The sequence below is a fragment of the Papaver somniferum genome, chromosome 5 (genome assembly GCF_003573695.1).
Source record: "Papaver somniferum cultivar HN1 chromosome 5, ASM357369v1, whole genome shotgun sequence".
In the NCBI taxonomy this organism is placed as follows: Eukaryota; Viridiplantae; Streptophyta; class Magnoliopsida; order Ranunculales; family Papaveraceae; genus Papaver; species Papaver somniferum.
This window is the reverse complement of record NC_039362.1, coordinates 178958304-178978301: the sequence shown is the minus strand read 5'-3', so window position 1 is coordinate 178978301 and position 19998 is coordinate 178958304. Positions and strand designations below refer to the sequence as shown.

The window sequence follows — 19998 nt, the reverse complement described above, 5'->3', positions numbered from 1 at the left end:
TAGATATGATTTTTAGATTTGATGGAGCATTAATTCCAGATCTGGTTCCTCCCTGTGAAATTGATAAACTTAAGTTCTGCATTTAGACGCAAGCAAATAAAATACAAAGATTAGAATTAACTGAAAATATAAAATCGAAATCTAACCTTTTTAACAAAAAAAAAATCTAAATCTAACTTTACTGATCAAAAACAAACATAAATCTAAATCAAGCAAAAAAAATAAATAAAAAAAAACCATCTACTGCGTAAGAAATAAATTATATCTAAATTTTTTCCAGATTGAATTCAAATAAAGTAAAAAAATGATAAATGAAGAAGAAGAAGTACCGTGGTGTCGTCATCTCCTTGAAGAGACTGTTAAGACCCTCATGCAAATGAAATCACCACCAACAGCTAATTAATTACGAATGACCATTGGAAGACATCATTTATCTGTTCAGTTCCACTATTAACAATACCACCATGACTTGCTCTTATCATTGGTTCTTCTATTGTCATTTTCTAGTAATGATCTTCAAAACCCAGAAAATACAAAAACTGAAAAAAAAATTGCAGCCTTGAAGAATACAAGTTACCTCTCTCTCACAGGTCTAATTATAATGAGCTATCTTCACATAGAGATCGAGAATGGGTGGCAGTGATGGTGACGATTGTTGACTGAAAGAAAGTGAGATAGACAGAGAGAGACGAAAGACATTTTAATGTTTGCTAAGAAAGGGTTGATAGCAGAGAGGGTGAGGGAGAAAGGGAGACGGAGAAGAGAATGTGAAAAGATTAGGGTTAAGATGTTCTTTCTCTTTTGCGCATAATATAGGAGTAAAATGAGACACCCAATCACGAAAAAAATCGGACGTTCAAGAAAGTATCAGGAATGGTTTTCTATAAAGATGTATCTAGGGCCCTCATTATTCAGGATCGCATTTAAGAAGTTCATATCTCTTGGTTACGTGTTACATGGTTATACGAGTATAATTCCAATGATGTTTTCTTTTTTTGTTGATCAAGTTGTAGTCCATAACATGTAAGGGGGTCCAAATATCCAAAGGTTCTGCTGGCTATTTGTATTTTTTATGACGTGGTACTATTTTGCACTATATATGCAAATAGAGTGAAGAATATTTTATTTCGTATCAATAATTTTGGGACTTGTTGTGGACTTTAATCACAAATGCAATGTGCGAGTAATGAATATATATGAGAGAGTTGTATAGGAAACTGTTGGATTTCTTGCCAAACAAATTATCTAAGTGGGACCTTTCTTTTTCATTCTTTTTTGTTTTTTTTTTGAGAGACAGAGTTGTACTGTCATTATACCCAACATGAGAGGATTGCTAAGGCGGATATCATTTGGGTGATCAGTCCGACCCTAACCCGAGTCCTACTTACTAACAGATAAACTCATCCATAGCTTCAACTATGGTTTCAGAAAGATGCAATCATGTATCAAAATCAACTTTCAAGATACTCATCCCTTGGTCTAAAAGGCACTTGTATCCATGATATGTAGCATACATCCTTGTGAGGCACGCTGGTCATAATCCCTCGATTTCTATCACATGTCCCTGCAAGCCACGTTGGTCGAGTAGGCTCTAAAGACTCATTAGACGTCCACGACTGAATCATGAGCATGAGAAGAGACTTACTATCTAAGGTAAGTACGACGTTCGCCCCAATCTGAGATCAGAGACTGATTCCGACTACATGCCCACGAGGTACAACTGGTCATGTCTACTCTAGGCCATGGCTAGTCTTGCTTGTGCCTTTGAATGATTCCTAGAACATCAAGATACATTGTCCATTTTGCTCCTGGGTCTCATGAAAGGCTCCTAGAACATCCTTTCGAGGTACACTAGTCTAATATGGACAAACTCACGATTGACCCCTAGCATATCCATATTCGATACTGTGGTCAAAGATGAGTATTTCATAGCTCTCATTAAGTACTCCATTATGACAAAAAAAATTATTAGCCTCGATATTAGTCTACCAAACTAGAAGAGATTTTTTCCGGTCCTCAAAAAATTACCATTAATTAACTTATGTAAATCTTTCAGAAAATCAAAAAAGCTTGGTCAAATTGCGGAGAAGTACTTGTGAATAGATTTTAGGATCAAATTCGGTGAATCCCTAAACAAATCCAGTGACATTTAAAGAATATCTTAGAGTTCGATATTCCAAGAATATCTTATTTATAGTACCGGATTTAAATTATGTAAATGTTTATGCATATTCAAGAAGATCGGGTGAATTTTAGAGTTGAGGGTCTGTCTTAAAATTAACTTATGTGAATCTCAACAAATAATATTATGAGATCGCTTGAACTACAAAGATGGATGAATTTTTTTTGGAATCAACTTATGTAGTTGTTTAAATATATCCGATAAGATCAAACAACTTCAAAAGTCATATTAACTAACAATACTTAAATATATACATTTCTCGATTTACATTTTACATCGTATTCACCCAATGGTAATCAAATTTACTTGATATCCGTCGGTTTTACCTGTTATCCACCGATTGATGAGTGGATAGTATGTTAGTTATACCGATAAGCGACAATTATTTAATCGCATACAGAAAAATTGTCAATTATTGTAACAATCATGTTAAAGGGGCGGCATGTTCCATTGGAGTGGCGGCAAGGGTGATAGCAATGTCCCTCTTATTGGTTAGGGGATGTCCTATAGGGGGTGTAAATTGACTAGATTACCCTACTCCTATTTTTAACCTAATGAAATCAGAAAAATCAAAACAGTTTTTTTGATTTTTTTCATCTTCTCTTCTCTTCTTCTCCTCCATTAAAATTGAAATTTTCATCGTCCTCGATTAATCAGCGATTTGAAAAATTGATAATCGTTGATTGAAAACTATATTTCCAAAAGGCCCAGTTAGGATTTTGTTTATTGTGTTTGATTTAAGTTAGTTTTGTATCAAAAATTAGGGTTTTGAATCAAAATCGAAATTGAAATTTTTGTGTTGCATGTGAGTTACGGTTGGTAATAACTCCAATTGGAACCGTAACTATAGATTTGGTTGATGTTACGGTTCATTTAACTCAAATACCAACCGTAAGTTCTTGATTTTGAGATAAAATATTCAGTTACGAATTTTTTTCCAACCGTAAATTACTTACGGTTGGTCTCATTACTTAAGTTACGAACCGTAAGTTGTCCTGGATGTTTCATTTTCTTTTTATGTACGGTTTGTAATTGCATCACTGTTACCAACCGAATTTGAGTTACGACTTGTAACTTAAATAACCTTACCAACCGTAGGTTAATTACGGTTGATCTCGATTCATTAGTTATCAACCGTAATTTGTTACGGTTGCTATATGTTGTCATTCTACCAACCGTGACTGGTATTACGATTGGGTTTTCCTCAAATTGAACCAGTTACGGTTGGTATTCGATACTTTTGGAACCGTAACTGAGAGTTACGGTTGGTAACGAGCTAAATTCGAACCGTAAGTTCTTCTGAAATTTTAAATGTTTCGATTTTTTTACGTACTTTAGATAATTTTGAGCGACAAAAAGCTAATGGGAACTAATTTAGAGGTTCACCCATCTCAAATTTGTCATTGAAATCCTAGATTTTGGTTGAGTGAATCAAAATTTAGGGTTTCACAAAAATGTCTTTTTTCTTCTCCTCACAACTTTTTTTTTTCAACTCTAAAATCTGATTTTAGAGTTATTATAAGTGAAAATTAATTATCAACACTAATCTTGATTATCAACACTAATCTTGATTATTAATAATAAGGGTTAATTGGTCATTTCCATATTTTTTTGATAAGGGGTGGCATGAATTACCATGTAATGACCCTTTTTGTCTTATAAAGTTGTCGTCCCTCTAATGGATCATGCCGCCCTTTTAACAAGATTGTATTGTAAATAATCACGCCGAATTCACATAAATTTGTTATTTATTGACACATCCAAATTTACAAATCTTCGATAATTTTGTAAAATTGGCCGAGAGATGGAATTTCAGACCACTCAAGATTTTTTTCTTGAAGCATGAGACACACAAGATAATCATCAGTCAGCCAGGCCCAGAATCCATATGTTATTTATTCTGACCAATAGAAATCATAGCCTATTTGTCACATGGATTGCCATCTTTTCCATCCATTATCACACGAATTGCCATCTTAACCGTTCAATACAACCTTGGTACTACAATTTCCTTTGGCGCCCAAAAGTTTGGGTGAAGGAAATATGGCGGCAACTTTCGCGGGCGAATTCAATTTTCGCGCCTCCAGTTTTGCGTCCCGCCCAAACATATGTCAATATACTCGATACCCAAAATTGAAAACTTAAATCTCTAAACACACTTGTTTTTTTGGTATAGTCTTGCCTCTTTTCTCTGATGAAATCTATTTCTTTTTCGTACCGAAACTTTTACTTCACTTATGCGAACGACTTCAACTCTCTCTTCCTGCAGGAGAACCTTGAGAAAGTTGCAGTTGATGATGTGTTGAGAAAAGATGTAGGGTTTCCACTTGATGTGTGAGAAATGAAACACGAAAAAGTTTGATGGAGAAGTTATCAGAGAATTTTCCTTCCCTACTGACAGTTGGTTTGACCTCAAGTTAAGTTTCTGAAAAAATTTCATATGCTTATGTACTGTTTGAAAAAATTACTCTTAGAATTTTCCATCAGATTTGATTAAGCTGATTTTTGATGAACTCGATCCGTGTTTCAGATGGAAGTTGGATTTTTAATGAGATTGTTTGAAAGAGAGTTAGCTTCAAAAAATACAAGGTTAGAAACGAGATTGATTGCTTTTTCCCATAATTTATAATTGGCTCGAATATTGAAATTATAACTGAGATATAGCTGATTTGGGGGTTTTCAATTGATTAGGTGTTTTCAATTGATTTGAAATTCCCAATCAAAGGGAGTAATTTGTCTAATTTATTTTGATTGATGGAAACTGATTTTCAATTGACCCATTATTTTTTTTAATTTCTATATGACATTTGTTATTTGCTGCAGGCATGTCTTTGGGTATAAGGGCGTTCATATCTATCTAATGGATTCTGATAATTCCCATCTCAGTTGCATTTACTAGACAATGTTGCTTGATCTTGATCACTTATTGGTGTTTGGCATCAGATATTAAGCTTTTGAAGAATTTTCTATCCTCTTTTCAAGTGGTAATTCGAATGGTGGAATGTAAGATTCTTTTTTTTAGGTTCATATTTGACATGATTATGCAACAAATTTTTTCCGAAAATTGGCAGTTTAAGTGACAAATTTTTCTGACTTATGTGAATTGAATTGAGAGGTACATTGTGACGAAAAATAGATTGAATCATAGAAAAATAGATTGTCCAACTGTGGTGTTTGTGTATTTGGAGTTATATTCAATCTATCCGGATTGTTGCATCCATTTCATGTATTTGCCTCTGGGAAATGCAAGTGTTGTTTAAGAGTTCCGCGAAATACTTGTTACTGGAATGGAAATACTAGAAGTCGTAGAACTGCTATGTAGTTGTCAATGAATGTTTTCATCGAGCAATCAATCTAAATCATAAATTATCTTTATTGTATATATATGTTTTCCCTCGCTAGTTCAATTTCCTTAGATAACTTGATTTAGATTAATTCTACAAATTGTGAATTCAAGGAAGTGGTGGAATACCTCAAAGCACCCCGGGAAGTTTGCACGCCTTGGAGGAAAGCTGCTCAAGGTATATTTAGATGCTTAAAGTTCTTATAGTGTAAACTTTTATATGATGTTATAACTTACACTTAAGAGATGGTGATGTTGTTGAGATGAGATGATACTTTCTAGCAACCCCTTAACTGGACTAAGTGATTATAGCTTGCAATACGTCAGTCCAGCAACTGTTCTAGAAAAAAAAGAACCAAAGGTCTTTGTGATTACGTAACTCTGTCAAAGTAAGGTTTAACATCAGTTGAAACATCTACTTCCAATTCAAAAAGAGAAAGGATGTTCTCAAATGGTGTAGAAGTTCAAGTGTAGTAAATATTTTTGATTTCATTAACAGGAACCCAAGTGCCAAAATATCCCAAGCAACTACAGTTCTCAACCCCACTTGTGTACCAAAATTTGCCATATTTTCTTCAATTACGTTTTTGAAACTTACAATACATTCTTAACTGTCATATGAATTTATCTTGCACTTCTTTGTAGACCTCATTCACCAAGGTTTTTTCTTCAAGTCCTTCATGCTGTTGTTTCGACTCTGCTAGCAAAAAGTTAGATTTCTTTTGTAAATTTTGTACCCTCCCCACTCTGCATCTCAAATACTCTCATCTAATATTTTTGTTTTACTACGTCAGCTGAAAGTCTTATACCCCTGCGTGACTCTACTTGCAATGTACTGCCATATGAATTAAATCCATTGTGTACGTTTTTGTTAGGCTTGAACTACGACTTTCTTTGCTATTAACTCATTTTCATTTGTCTGCATTATGTCATGATGATTTCCCTGTTTTTGGTCTTTTTATAATAAAGCGATTGGTTCCCAACTAATACTCCCAATTATGTTTAATTTACTGGAGCATGTTTAATTTATTACTCTAATTCAGACTTTTTTTCAGGGATTTTAATGATTTACATCTAAAACTGCTCATCGAATTGATACTTTTATTCATAGGATGGATTTCCAAGACTTTAGTTTGAATGACAAGAGGTGGATAGACTGCCAAGAGACAATGATGCTTTCACTACAGGAGACCAAAAGTTCATAGACTTTGCGAGTCGGGATTTAGAACCAAGGCAGAAAATTGTGTCCTTGTAAGGATTGCAATAACAATAACAGATATCTTGTGTCTGAAGTGCACGGACATATTATGTGGAATGGGTTTATGCCGGCATATGTCTATTGGATATACCATGAAGAAGGGGAGGACCAGGTGAGGGAAACTTCTGATACTTGAAATGTGGTGCAGGACGACCATGACGACGAAACGTTTGATTTGCTGCAAGAAATGAACTATGATGCCTCCAATTTTTACTTGCTGTTAGGACTTCTTCTCGTTGCAAAAGTTGAGTTACGAAACTGCAGCTGAGTTACGAAACTATTCCGACATCCGGTACTTCCCATTTGGGAACACAGTACAGTTCAAACTTTTAATCTTTGTGAACTTTTAAGTCTTTCATGATTCCTATTTTTAATCTTTTGTAAACTTTTAAGAGTGTTTCAAGGCACTCGTTTTCTTGAACCATTTCCATGAACCATAATTTAACCGGAGTGCTGTAAGGATCTAAGTTGCACATTTCACTGTGAAGTCTTTTGTACATACTGTCGGCTGGTTAAGGAATCTCGAAAGGGAAGAGTAGTAGTCGAAATTCCTCAACTGAAAACAACATTTTCTTTTTTTCAAAACGACTGATCAAGAATTTGATAGCAAATCAAAGTGTTAAAATTTCGCAAATTCTTATTAAATTAATGCAAACTCAATGAAATTTGGGAGGATAGTCTTATCCTTTCCTGTATTTTCTTTAATCAAACTTTGTTTGGGTTACAAAATTAATACTCCAGGTAACTTGTTGTCATCCGGATTATAATATTCAAAACAAGAGTAGAAAACATCAAGCTAATTTTTTTCTTCCAAGCAGGCTATTTATAAAAGAACCAAAAACATAATTGACAATGGCCTTGAACATGATGTGCTCATCCGAACCATCTTGATAGAGGACTAAAATTTTTTAACTAGTTTGCGAAGGCTTAAGCAACTAATCTTGCTTTAGTTGGTGTTTTTAGTTGCTTAGATGTGTGAGGCTACTAGGGCATTATATGTAGTTGGCATCTCATTGTTGCCGAAGAGTTTGGAAACTAAAAACTATAGTTGCGATGGACGTGTTGCCAGACAATATAGGAACTAACAATTGCCTTTGCCTAGTTCCTAAAGCATTAGGCTACTAGTGTATTTCATGTAGTTGACATATATTTGTTGCTAAAGAATTCAGAAACTAATAAAAATGGTAGTTGTGGTCATATTGTTGCCGAAGTATATAGGAACTACTAGTTGCCTTTGACTAGTTTCCAAATCATTTGGAAATTAATAGTTGCCAGGTTTTAGTGGCCGTTTCTAGGACTTTTTGTAGTGAAGGTTGCGAGAATGTCGCAAGCCATATCCGAAAATAAAGGACATATTAGCTGTCATCCACTATGTATTTCCCTATAAATAGTCTTCAAGTTGTAAAGATGAGGGAGATCTTTTTTGAGTAAGAAACAAGTAAACAGGAGAGAGAAAGTCTGGAGCAGAAATCATTCTTGATTTCTTTATCTTTTCTTGTAAAAATATTCAAAGATTATTCAATAAAATAAAGAGTTTAAACCTAAAATGAGTTGATTAATAATAAAATCATACGAGGGGTGTAGTGTAGGATTCCCTGCAACTACATAATGGCGCTAGAAACAGGGACGAGTTGAAGATTATTCTAGAAAAATCTAAAGATTGATATTGAGATTTGTGAAAATTTAAAGTGATTGATTAAGACTTTTTCATAATTTCTTGCAATACTGTTAGCATTGAAGAAATGGCTAGAAGAAGAAATACATCCGAACAACCGACTACTATTAGAAGAAGCAAAAGAATTGCTGGAAGAGAAAGAAGTGAAATGGGAGATCTACTAGAATGACAAATAATAGAGAAAATCAAATTCAATCGCCAATTTAACAAACACTAGTTCAAGAGAGGAATACAGATTATGACAGAGTGAGCGTACACACTTGGCGATCAAATTCAGCAGAAGAAATAGAAGAAGAGCAACAAAATAGAAATTATAGACAGGAAGAGAGAAATCAAGAAGCAGATGAAGGAATAATTCATGGAGGTGAGCAAATTGGAGCGTTAGAAACATTGAGGCGAAGAATACATGAAGAAAGAAGAGCTGAGGCAGAAGAACGTGCGAATTTAACAAGGCAAAATCACGAATTAAGGATGGAGAATATAAGACTGGAGAATAGAAGATCGAGAAGTATTACAAAATCATATTCAAGATCGACTAGAAGAGAAATGAGGCGAAATTCACCCACAATCAATGCTGGAAACAATATTCAAGAAGAAATATAATATCCTAATGAAGAATATCGCGAAAATAGGGAAAAAACTGATGATCGTTACATTCCACAAAATGAAACTTTTGATGATGGGAAAATTGGAGGAAATCAAGAGAACGCAAATCAGAGACAAAATAACCAAGTTGGCGAAGGAAATCAAGAGGAAGGAAGAAGAATTTTACATGTGAGAGAAACTCAAAGAAATCAACAGACAATTGAAGAAGAAATTGAAAGACATAATGCTGAACAAGCACGTTTAATCTGCGAACGTGAAAGATTGAGAGCGGAAATGGAAGAACAAGAGCTTCAGGAGATAATTCGCCAGAACAATCATGACAATCGAGAAAGAAGGTGTATACAAAACCGGAATAACGATAATCTCAATAAGGAGTATGATAGAGTAAAAAGAATGGCTGAAAGACAGCGAATTGAATTGATAAGAAATGAACAAAATTATGAAGGGGAAAATGAACGACATCATCATTTGCGAATTCAAGATAGGGACGCAGAAGAAGACGAGATGAGGATAATGAAGAAGAGATACAAAATTTCGCAAGAGAAGATAGACGTGAACGCAGAAGAAGAGAAGCAAAATTAAAGAGACTAATAGGTCAAGATTCAGGTGTAAATAAACAAATCTTGAAAGAATTAGAAGAAATGAGAGGAATGCTAAATAACAGAGGAGAAGTAGGTAGAAGAAAATTGGATGAAGCAATAGAAGAAGCTGCGGAAACTCCATTTACAAGGGAAGTGCTGAATTTTCGCAGAAATTATTGTATTCTTTGGTAAACCGAGTGGCGAATACTTCGCAAGTACAACAAGAAAAGGTGACAAGTAACAATCAGCAGAAATTGGTAGCTATGGGGAGCCTAGATCAAGAAGAGTATGAAAGAGAAAGAAATTTCTACAATCGTGGAGGAAATAACAAGATTCAAAGACTCGATCAACCGCAAGAAACTTATGGAGGTCAAAGACCAAACTTTAATAGAGGACAAGGAGGTCACAAGGTAATATCTCTAAATGAAAGTGTGGATAAGATATGTGAAGCTATAATTTTGATGGAGAATATACCAACACCATGGAACATGGGAACGGAACCACCTCCAAACCATATAAGTCATGAATTTTGTTCTTATCATCATTTTCATGGACATACCACAAACGATTGCAGAAATGTAAAGAGAATTATTTTGAGAATGATAGATCAAGGAAAACTAAACGACTTTCAGGTAGGGCATCCGCAATCTCAACCATTACCACCACCGCCAGAGCATCACAAAGTGAATACGATGAAAAAGAAGGAAACATTCTTCATAGAAGTTGGTGCAAAAGCAAAGAATATATTCTGTCACTCTATCGTACATTCATACAAGACAAGTGAAGATTTTCATGACAATGTTTTGAGTAGAGTGTTCGCAAGAGATAATGATGGAAGAGAAATTATGAATATTGCGAAAATCTCGCCACTAGAGGAATGGCAGAAACATATCATTTCTTTTACTGCAGAGGAAATTCCCGAAGGAGAAGAGGTGCATGACAATCCATTGGTAATAAAATTAGAAATTAATCCAAAACCGAAAGAAGATGAGGATGATGAATCTGAAGATTCATGGGAAGTCAATAGAATTCTAGTCGATACTGGAAGCTCTGTGAACATCTTATTTTATCATACTTATAAAACCATGGGTGGAAGATATGATGATCTTATACCATCAACATATAAGATATATGGTTTAATGGTACTGCTAACAAGCCTAAAGGGGAGGTTACTATGCAAATTCCATTGAAGGGAATATCTTCTTAAATCTCATTTTGTGTCGTTGATGTAGAATCACCCTACAATGCATTAATTGGTCGACCTTGGCTACATGGGATTCTAGGTGTAGCTTCAACTTTCCACTAATGCATCAAATTCCCTCACCCCAATGGTGTAGGAATCATAAAGGGAGATTGGGTTGAAGGAAAGAGATGTTACGAAACTGAGATAGAATCTCGCGAAGGAAGAGCAAACAAGAAGGAAAACTGGTGACACAAAATCAAAGATGTAAAAATAAGTGAGAGGTTGATGGTGGATACAATCGAAAAGAAAGGAGAAGAGATGTTGCGAAATTAATGCTAGATCAGAATAAAAAGGATGAACATACCACTACCAAGGAAGCATTAGCAGAAAATAATAAAGAAGCAGAGGATGGCAAAGGTAATAAAAACAAGAAATGTATGAATGATTAAGTTGTTGCGATAATCTCGTAATAAGTAAAATTCTCAAAAATACATTTGATTGAACAACAAAACTGAGATTGCGAAATTCAGATACAATATAATGATTTGCGAGACTCTCTCAGAGCTAATGAATTTTACAGAAAATAATCAGAGAAGAATGACAAAAGAGAAAGAGGCGAACCTTTATGGCGTACACCCTAGTTCGCGAATACAATTTCGCAAGAGACAAATGTAAGACCTAAAGTACATCATACAAGGGGGTACCTATTGCATGACTCAGGGAAAGGCTACACCGCCACCGGAACCTGAGTCATGGAAATTTGGGGTCAATGAAGCCCATCCGGGAGAGGCACCTTGGATTCTCAACTTAAGCATATGACTTAGGTTGGGCGGCTAAGGTATTAAGGACTCTCCCAAGGAGTGCATATCTGATCAATGCGCCGAGGTACACGGTTGAGTCAAGAGTGCCAGGGACGTTTGAAGCGTACCTTGCCATTCTTGACAAGTCTTGGCTTATATTGCACTCGGCCTGAAGAAAACCTCACTTAGGGTGAAGTCTCGTAACCATAAACCCTATAGGTAAAAGGGATAAGAGGCTGCTAAAACAACTGTTTGTTGTTAAGACTGGATGGGAGGAGCTAACCTTGCATGGTATAAGTACGCCTCCTTGAAGGGGCAACCAGGGGGAGATAAGGGCGGCACCCTCCATTAGGGAGATGATAAGTGTTTTAAGACGCAAATTTCATAAGGCTTTTTATTCGCAAGGATATTAAGGCATGTCATATTGTCGCAACATTCCTGAAGAGGCAACAATACAAAAGAAAAAGTTAAGTCAAGATCAATGGGTTTTTGCATGAAAGTGCAAGGACGTCCTGCGATTTTGTCGCAATGACAAAAGGTGGCATAATAAGACCTTTAATTAGGAAGGCAAAATAAGACCATATGATAAAACAAATTAATTATAAGTATTCGCAACAGATTATTTTTTGCAAGAAAGATAATGAGAGGCAAATATGGGAATCAATACACAAGAAGCATTATCTTTCTCATCAACAAAATATTAAAAGAAAAGTTGATTCCAAAGTTGATAGAAAAGTGTAATTCGCAAAAGTGATAAAAATAAGACAATTCAAGAAGACAAAGATAGATAGAGAGCTCAAGATTCAATATTAATTTCAGTAGCAGGAGATGACAAAATTTCTTCGTCAATATTCTCGCAAGCCTCTCCTTCATTTCGGTTTTGATTTTCGCCATGACTAGCATCTTGATTATCGCCAGCAATTACTTCTTCAGGAGAAATTTCTTTCTCATTCTGATTAACACCATCAGATACTTCTTTAGGAGGAACCTCTTCTTCATCTTCCAAGAAATTATCCTCTGCACGGCTTTCATAATCATAATCACTATCAGCAGGACGAGGAACTTCATCGTCATCTACTTCTAAAGGATCAATTGATGTAGGAGAAAGAGAGTTAGATAATAAAATGTCATTTACAAGGACTTCAGCCCCGAGATGAACTCGGAGAAAAAGTGCTCTCTGGTGATTCCTATCTTGAATATCCTTAAAATAAGCAAGATATTCCAGTCTTCTTTCCGCTCGATCGCGAGAACCAATAATAGTAGAGACAAGCAATGCGTTTTCTTTGCGAATTTTGGCATATTTAGCCTCCAAAACAGAAATAGAAGAATGAAGATTCTTCTCAGACTCTGAGAAAGATAGAATACAAAATTTCATTAATATAAGGAGTTCAGAGAGATATGACAAAGAAAAGATAATTAAGGCAGTCAAACTATTATGACTACCTTCCTTTTGCGAAATAAGGTGTTGAATCAAAGACAGAAAACTATTCTCCCAACGATCCATTGCGTCATCAAACTTATCTCCAACTAAACCTTTAAGTCGAGACTGAAGATTTTTCTCTTTGGAAATAAGAAAGGCATTTTTCTTCGCAAGAGAAGAATAAGATTCTTCTAATTTGGAATACTGTTCTTTAAGTTGATTCTCCTTTACACTTAAAGTTATTCTACCTTGAATGAGTGTATCTCTTTCAGCGATAGATGACTCTGTTACTTCTTTAAGTGCATTTCTCAAATAGCGAAGAGATTGCACTTGGTCAGCACATACTTTTTGGAGAATACTAAGTTGTTGCGAAGATATCGCCATCTTGTTTAAATAAGTTCGCTTCTCTTGAGATAAGGTTTTTTCTCATCTGATAAAGTTTCCATCCCTAAACTAGCTTTAATTAAAGAATAAGAAAGACGAGATACTTCATTATTTAATAGATCTTGTCTTTGAATTAATTGGGTATTTTTATTGGTAAGATTATTTATCCGATCAAGAGAATATGAATAGAGGTTATCTAATTGGTTATATTGATCCATCAAGATTTTTATCAACACCGGCTTCTTCAACAGCAGATTCAAATTGATATCTCTTCATTATTCGTTTCTGGTTTAATGCTTAACATGCGAAAAAGGGATTTCAAGGATAATTAAACATGGGAAGGATAAAACCATCGAAAAGGCAAATTAAAGACATAGATAAGAAAATCATACCTCTCAATTCATCATTCTTCTTGCGAAGATTGTCACGATCCAGCAAAACATTTTGAAGCTTCTGATTTTCAAGACGAAGAGCATTACATTCTTTTTCTAAAGCTGTCTGCGAAGTAGCTCTGTCAGAACCCAAATGCTTACTTAGAATTTCGCAAACATTATACTTGATAGGATCAGTAGAAGACTTCTTGCCATCGTCCAGAATTTCAGATAAAACTTTGAAAGCAATATCTATCCCTTCCACGGTTTCTTTCGAAAGAGGAAGAGATTTGGGTAGAGAACTGGTAGAGATAGAAGGTTGAGAAATATTCTCAATGGGGAGAGAAGAGGTTTCATTCGCAGAAGGATCCACAAAGGGGATTTTAATCATAGAAAGATCAGCTGAAGAAATATAGTCAGAGACAACATTTTCGCGAATTGGAGATAAAGGTTTATCTTGCGAAGATGTCGCAGGAGATTTGGATGAAATGAGTAGATAGAAGGGAACAGATGTTGGAACAGTTTTAAGGTGGCGAGATTTCTTGAGAGGTTTATTAAGATCTTTATCACCCTGCGAATTACAATCCAGATAAGAAACAAAGGCAACAATATTGTTATTAGAAAAAGATAGTGTTTCTTACTACCTTCTCATTTGCAGACTTTCTTTTATGTGCGACAACCTTATGCTGTGATTTAGGAATTTTAGGGTTCTGAACTGTAAATTTAGTGTTGGAGCCGCTTTTGCTGAAATAACAAGAGTAAGGGAATCATATAAACAACATCAAATAAGACAATAAACGAGATCAATTTCAGATATATCAATCTCAGCAAAACTCATAAAGAAGAAAAGAGAAGACTAACCTTGATGAATCCATGAAAAATAATAGCAGGGAGATTGTCTCAAAGAAAATTACGAATTATGAAGATCTAGTATGAAGATGAAGAAGAGCTTAAAAGATTGAAGAAGAAAGAAGAAAAATTATAATAATGGAATTTGTAGAAGAACGATGAAGTTGCAGAGAAAATAAAAAGAAAGAAAAAGAGAGTGGGAATGAATATATATAGAGGGAATTTCTCCTCGAGAAAATAAACACGATTAATACGGAAAGATATAAACGGTTAAAAAGCAACGGTTACAAAAGACGTGTCGAGAAATAAATGGAGGAAAGAATACGTGTGATAAATGCAGAATATGAAGAGGAGAATAGCTGACGGCATTTCTCACATCATTCTCTTCTTCGCAAAGAAGATATGAGAAGAGGCAAGATGTAGGATCAGAATCTCGCAACAATAATGTCTCAGCGAAATTATCAAAGGCACATCACAATAGCGTCGCAGAACAACTTCAGGAAGAATATAACAAACGACGTCAGCTAGGATCACGAGAAAGATGTGATAGTCCTGCAAAAATTAGAGAGCTTGCGAAATTAACATTTGTAAGGTTGCGAGAATGTCGCAAGCCATATCCGAACATAAATTACAGATTAGCTGTCATTCACTATGTATTTCCCTATAAATAGTCGTTCAAGTTGTAAAGATGAGGGAGATCTTTTTTGAGTAAGAAACAAGTAAACAGGAGAGAGAAAGTCTGGAACAGAGATCATTTTTGATTTCTTTATCTTTTCTTGCAAAAATATTCAAAGATTATTCAATAAAATAAAGAGTTTAAACCTAAAATGAGTTGATTAATAATAAAATCATACGAGGGGTGTAGTGTAGGATTTCCTGCAACTACAACAAATCTTCTTCTATAGCTAGAACATATAACATGCTTTTGTTGCCAAAACTTGAGGTCTTAAGTAGGATTCATGACAGAGAATGTGGAGCACATTTACCAGTATGCCTGCTGTTAAACAACTCCACTCAATTGGTAACACATCCATAACAGCAAACTTCTCTCGGACCTTGTTATTGAATGGCTAATGGCTCCTGCAAAGATTAAATTAAGCATTAGGAAATTAAGAATCGTAAGTCAATTTTAACCTAGGTACAACAAAATTTTCTAATCAATTGAGATGTAAAAGAAACAAACCCCCAGAAATCTTCGACTCTGGAGAAGGTATTGATGGGCGAATGGAGCTTCCCCAAATGTCTTGTTTGGATTTAGCCGAAGGAATGTCGAACCAGAAGGTCTATGAATGCTCTAAGGAATAAGGTCCATGACTCTTATCGAAGAACAATCAAAGTTTTTATGAAAAATTTGCCAAAATTTTCGTTTAAAAACCACCAGATCTGAAAGTTCAAAGTAAAGAGATGAGTTAAGAAAAGGATTCGTCCTTTTAAAACCAATTGCTGATGTAGATCATCTCCTTCATTGTTTATACAGCTTCATCAATAAAATCTATTCACTTACTTCGGACACTCATCTCACAGAATCACTAGCAGATGAAGAACATGGAAAGAGAAGAGAGTGAGAAGAAAGAAAGAATAATTTTTCACGAAAAAAATAATTTTCCAAAAAATGATTTTGCCGATAATTTTTTACGTAGAAATGGGTGCGCCTATCGACTTTTCCGACGGTGGGTTTGATAGTATAAAATATCTGAAAAATGGGTGTCGTAATAGTTTTCACTATACTAATACTTGCCCTAAAAAAATAAGAACCTAGTAGTACGATAGTGCGGTGCCTCTCATTTTCATTTCCTCCCTTCTCTTTTCTCTGCCGCCTCCTCCACTTTCTTTTCCCCTCTTTCTTCACAGCATATAAAAACACAGTGGTATTGTTTGGAATAAACACACCGGGGATCTTCCTCCCCCACTACATAAGAACAAAGAATAGTTTTATTTTGATATTTAATCCTATATCTTCACTAATCATCAGAACATACAAATCATCCATCTGTTTCTATGAGCATCGTTACAACATCATCGTCACATCAGCGTCGCCATCGTAACATCATCCCCTCAATCATCACAACATTATACCATCATCAATGCATAATTATGAATAATTTCTTTTTATCCAATTATGAATAATTTCTTTTTAAATTCAATTATTATTATCGTATCAAACAAAGGGAGAAATTCAGTAAATTTTTTTTCTTTTTGAAGATTAGCCTTACTCGCTTCTTGATCTGTAATATTAAATTTGTATGGATCCGTAATCTTAAATCCTCGTCTAAATGATATGTCTCAATGTTAAAAGATTTAGAATATCAAAAAAGAATTACTCGGATTCTATATTTTGATTATAATAATTCTGGGTCGAACCAATGAGAACGACACTGGATCGGTGGGTTGGTGGTCGAACCGGACGGGTCAGACGGTTTTCAATAAATAAAGCGGTTTTCTATAAAATTGATGGGTCAGTGTTGAACCGGACGGGAAAAGTGACTGGTTCACGGGTTTTTCGGTTCGACCGGCCGGTCCGGTCCGGTTTCAGAACATTGAATCTAATGCAGATTTTCATTTATAATAAAAGAAAAATGGAACAACATTTTCGTAGTTCTCCATATCGTAGTTTTCGTACTCCTTCAATCTTTTTGCTTTCGGATAAACTTAGAACTGAAAACATGAATGCAAGGGAAGCTATCAGAAATGTGTTCTGCAAGAACTGCGGAGGTAAAGCAATGCTTGGCGAGGTTTCTGTAGAAGAAGAAAATCTCCGGATTGAAAATGCTCGCCTTAAGGAATAGTTAAACCGAGTTTGTGCAGTTGTCGGTAAATTCTTAGGCCGTCATGTTTCTTCTTCTTGTGATCCATTACCTCCTTTAATATAAATAAGTGCAGGGTTGGATCCTTCTGCTGAAATTAATGAATAAATCGATGAATCCATAAATTTCATACCACGAAATCCATTAATTTTAGCAGCAGGGTCCAACCCTGCGCTTATTTGCATTGAAGGAGCTAACGGATCACAAAAATAAGTAACAGGACGGTTTAACTCTTCGTTAAGGAGAGTTTTTGCAATTCGGAAATTTTCTTCCGCTAAAGAAACTTCGCCAAGCACTGATGTACTTGCGCAGTTCAGATCACATTTCTGATAGCTTCCCTCGCATACATACTTTTGTTTTCTCATTACGACGTTTTATTTACGAAGGTAATTAAAATGATCAAAGACTAAGTGAGGCTTTGTATCTGTATATATAGTGTTAATCGCACAAATGAGTAACCTTAATCTAGTCTTATTTCATTGTGATTAACATTAATGCAGTGAGGATTTTAAGATTAATTGGCAGCATTAATAACCAATAATCCTTTATATTTACTAGATTAATGCCCATGCACACCCGCATTAACCAGAAAGAAATAGTAAAATACATAGTATAATGACATTAAACGAACCTGAAATTTATGTTTTTGAGCAAAGGATGATCAAATGCAGGTTGTTTGTAAAAACCGATGCAATCGTTGACGACTATCATGTAACAAAAAATTATTAGATGCACTGCTAATAGATATGAATATTAATATAACAAACATTTGTTAAGTTTGTACATGAACGTCGGTTTAAATCCTACATGAATTGTCTTGATAGGAGTTTTGTTGAGTATCTTGAGTTGTCTTTCGTACTCTAAATCTTCTTCCATGATATGCTTTGTCTTCCATCAATTTCAAAAAAAATTTAATTCAGAATAAAAACCATGGCTACAAAGAGAGTATAAATTTCTATTGTTAATAGTGCAACTATTTGCTTACTAGTGTTGAGCAATGGGTACAAAAAAACAAAAACCTAGGTACACTATTTAACTAATCGATGTAATAAATACTCATATAAGATACTAATTTGGAATCTGCAGTCATAAATGCATGAAATAGATTTTCTAATTAAAATCAAAATCTAATGCAGATTTACCATTGATTCAAGAATTACTTTTTGTAAATGAGTTAGAAGTGTCTTGCAATGTGCATTTTTCAACGGAGTAATAAATACTCCTACATGATAATTATTATGGATGTGAAGTCATAAATTCATGAAATATATTTTTTAATTAAATCAAAATCTAATGCATATCATTTACCATTAATTCAAAAATTACTCCATTTGTCTCAAATTAGTTGAGCTAGTTATTTTTAGATTCAATAATTCTTTTTAGCCCACCAGTTAAACCCACTATTAAACTCACCGCTGATGTGGCTGGCTTTTTTGTTTTCTAGTTTTTCTCTCCCCATTGTAATGTAGTTGTATTTTCTTTCTCCGTTGCCATTACTTCCATGGAAGAACATATAAAGAAGAACTTTAATTCATCAAAGAAAAAAGGAACCACTCCTAGGTTATTTGTATACAAACCCTTCATAAAGATCAAACTGATTTAATTATATCACAATATCTTCTTTTTTTATTAGGGTTTAAAAATCTTAGATTGTTTGTTTATGTAAGTTTAACTGAATCCAACCGTTGACATGGTTATATTGACATAATCTTAAAATGTGAAGATTATGTCTATTTGTTGAAATAAATAGGAAAAATTGGTAATATGTCTCATTTTCACTAATTTGTTTGGGGATTTATCCCATAACTAAAAAAAATTAAGAAATCTATCCTAATAAGAGAAAAAAAGCGCTAAACAAGTTATATCTCACATATGTAGGGCTACTCGTGTGCCTATGTCACATTTTTACCCAAATGAAAGCGGGACATATTCCCAATTTCTCAAATAAATATTAGATACTCTAGATATGCGGCCATCAATACATGGCTAGGTTTTCTCATTAAAGCCAAATCCAATGCAGATTTTCCTTTGTATTAAAACAAAAATAGAATAACATTTTGGCAGTTTTCTCTATTGTAGTTAGGAAAATTAGGCTAAGACCCAACCCATGGATAACCCATAATATGAGGCCCTTAATTAAAAGAAGTTTAAATCTAGGCCCCGAGTTATTAAAAGACATCCGTGCCCTTTTATATATTGTCAATCCCCAAATTAAATAAAAATTTAAATTTAAGCCCAAAATTATTAATTCTAGGCCCAAAATTATTAAAATACAGTGTGAATGTGTAAACAGAAGTTACACATGCATATGACATTTGTATCCAGAAGTTACACATCCTTATGCCATGTATAATGCAAAGTTACACATCAAAAAAATAGACATCAAAAAGAACGCATAGAAAAAAAATACATGTATTACTTTAATATACATTTACAATAATTTCTTAGCATGTGTAACTAGAAGCTACACACGCATCTGTCTAGTGTAATTGAGAGTTACATATACATCTATCTAGTGTAATTGAGAGTTACACATGCGTCT

General features: G+C 34.6%; 1 long non-coding RNA gene across 3 annotated transcripts; it reads left to right on the top strand.

The window, feature by feature from the left end:
* The first annotated feature begins 4219 nt into the window (after positions 1 to 4219).
* Positions 4220 to 7433, top strand: LOC113278241. Of its 3 annotated transcripts, XR_003325380.1 has the most exons (5): positions 4220 to 4352; positions 4452 to 4598; positions 4713 to 4771; positions 5006 to 5703; positions 6637 to 7433. It is a non-coding gene; the product is annotated as an uncharacterized LOC113278241 (long non-coding RNA). The 3 variants fall into 3 exon arrangements; XR_003325379.1 differs by lacking the exon at positions 4220 to 4352 and having other exon boundaries at positions 4359 to 4598; XR_003325381.1 differs by lacking the exon at positions 4220 to 4352 and having other exon boundaries at positions 4359 to 4598; positions 6581 to 7433.
* Positions 7434 to 19998: the final 12565 nt, after the last annotated feature.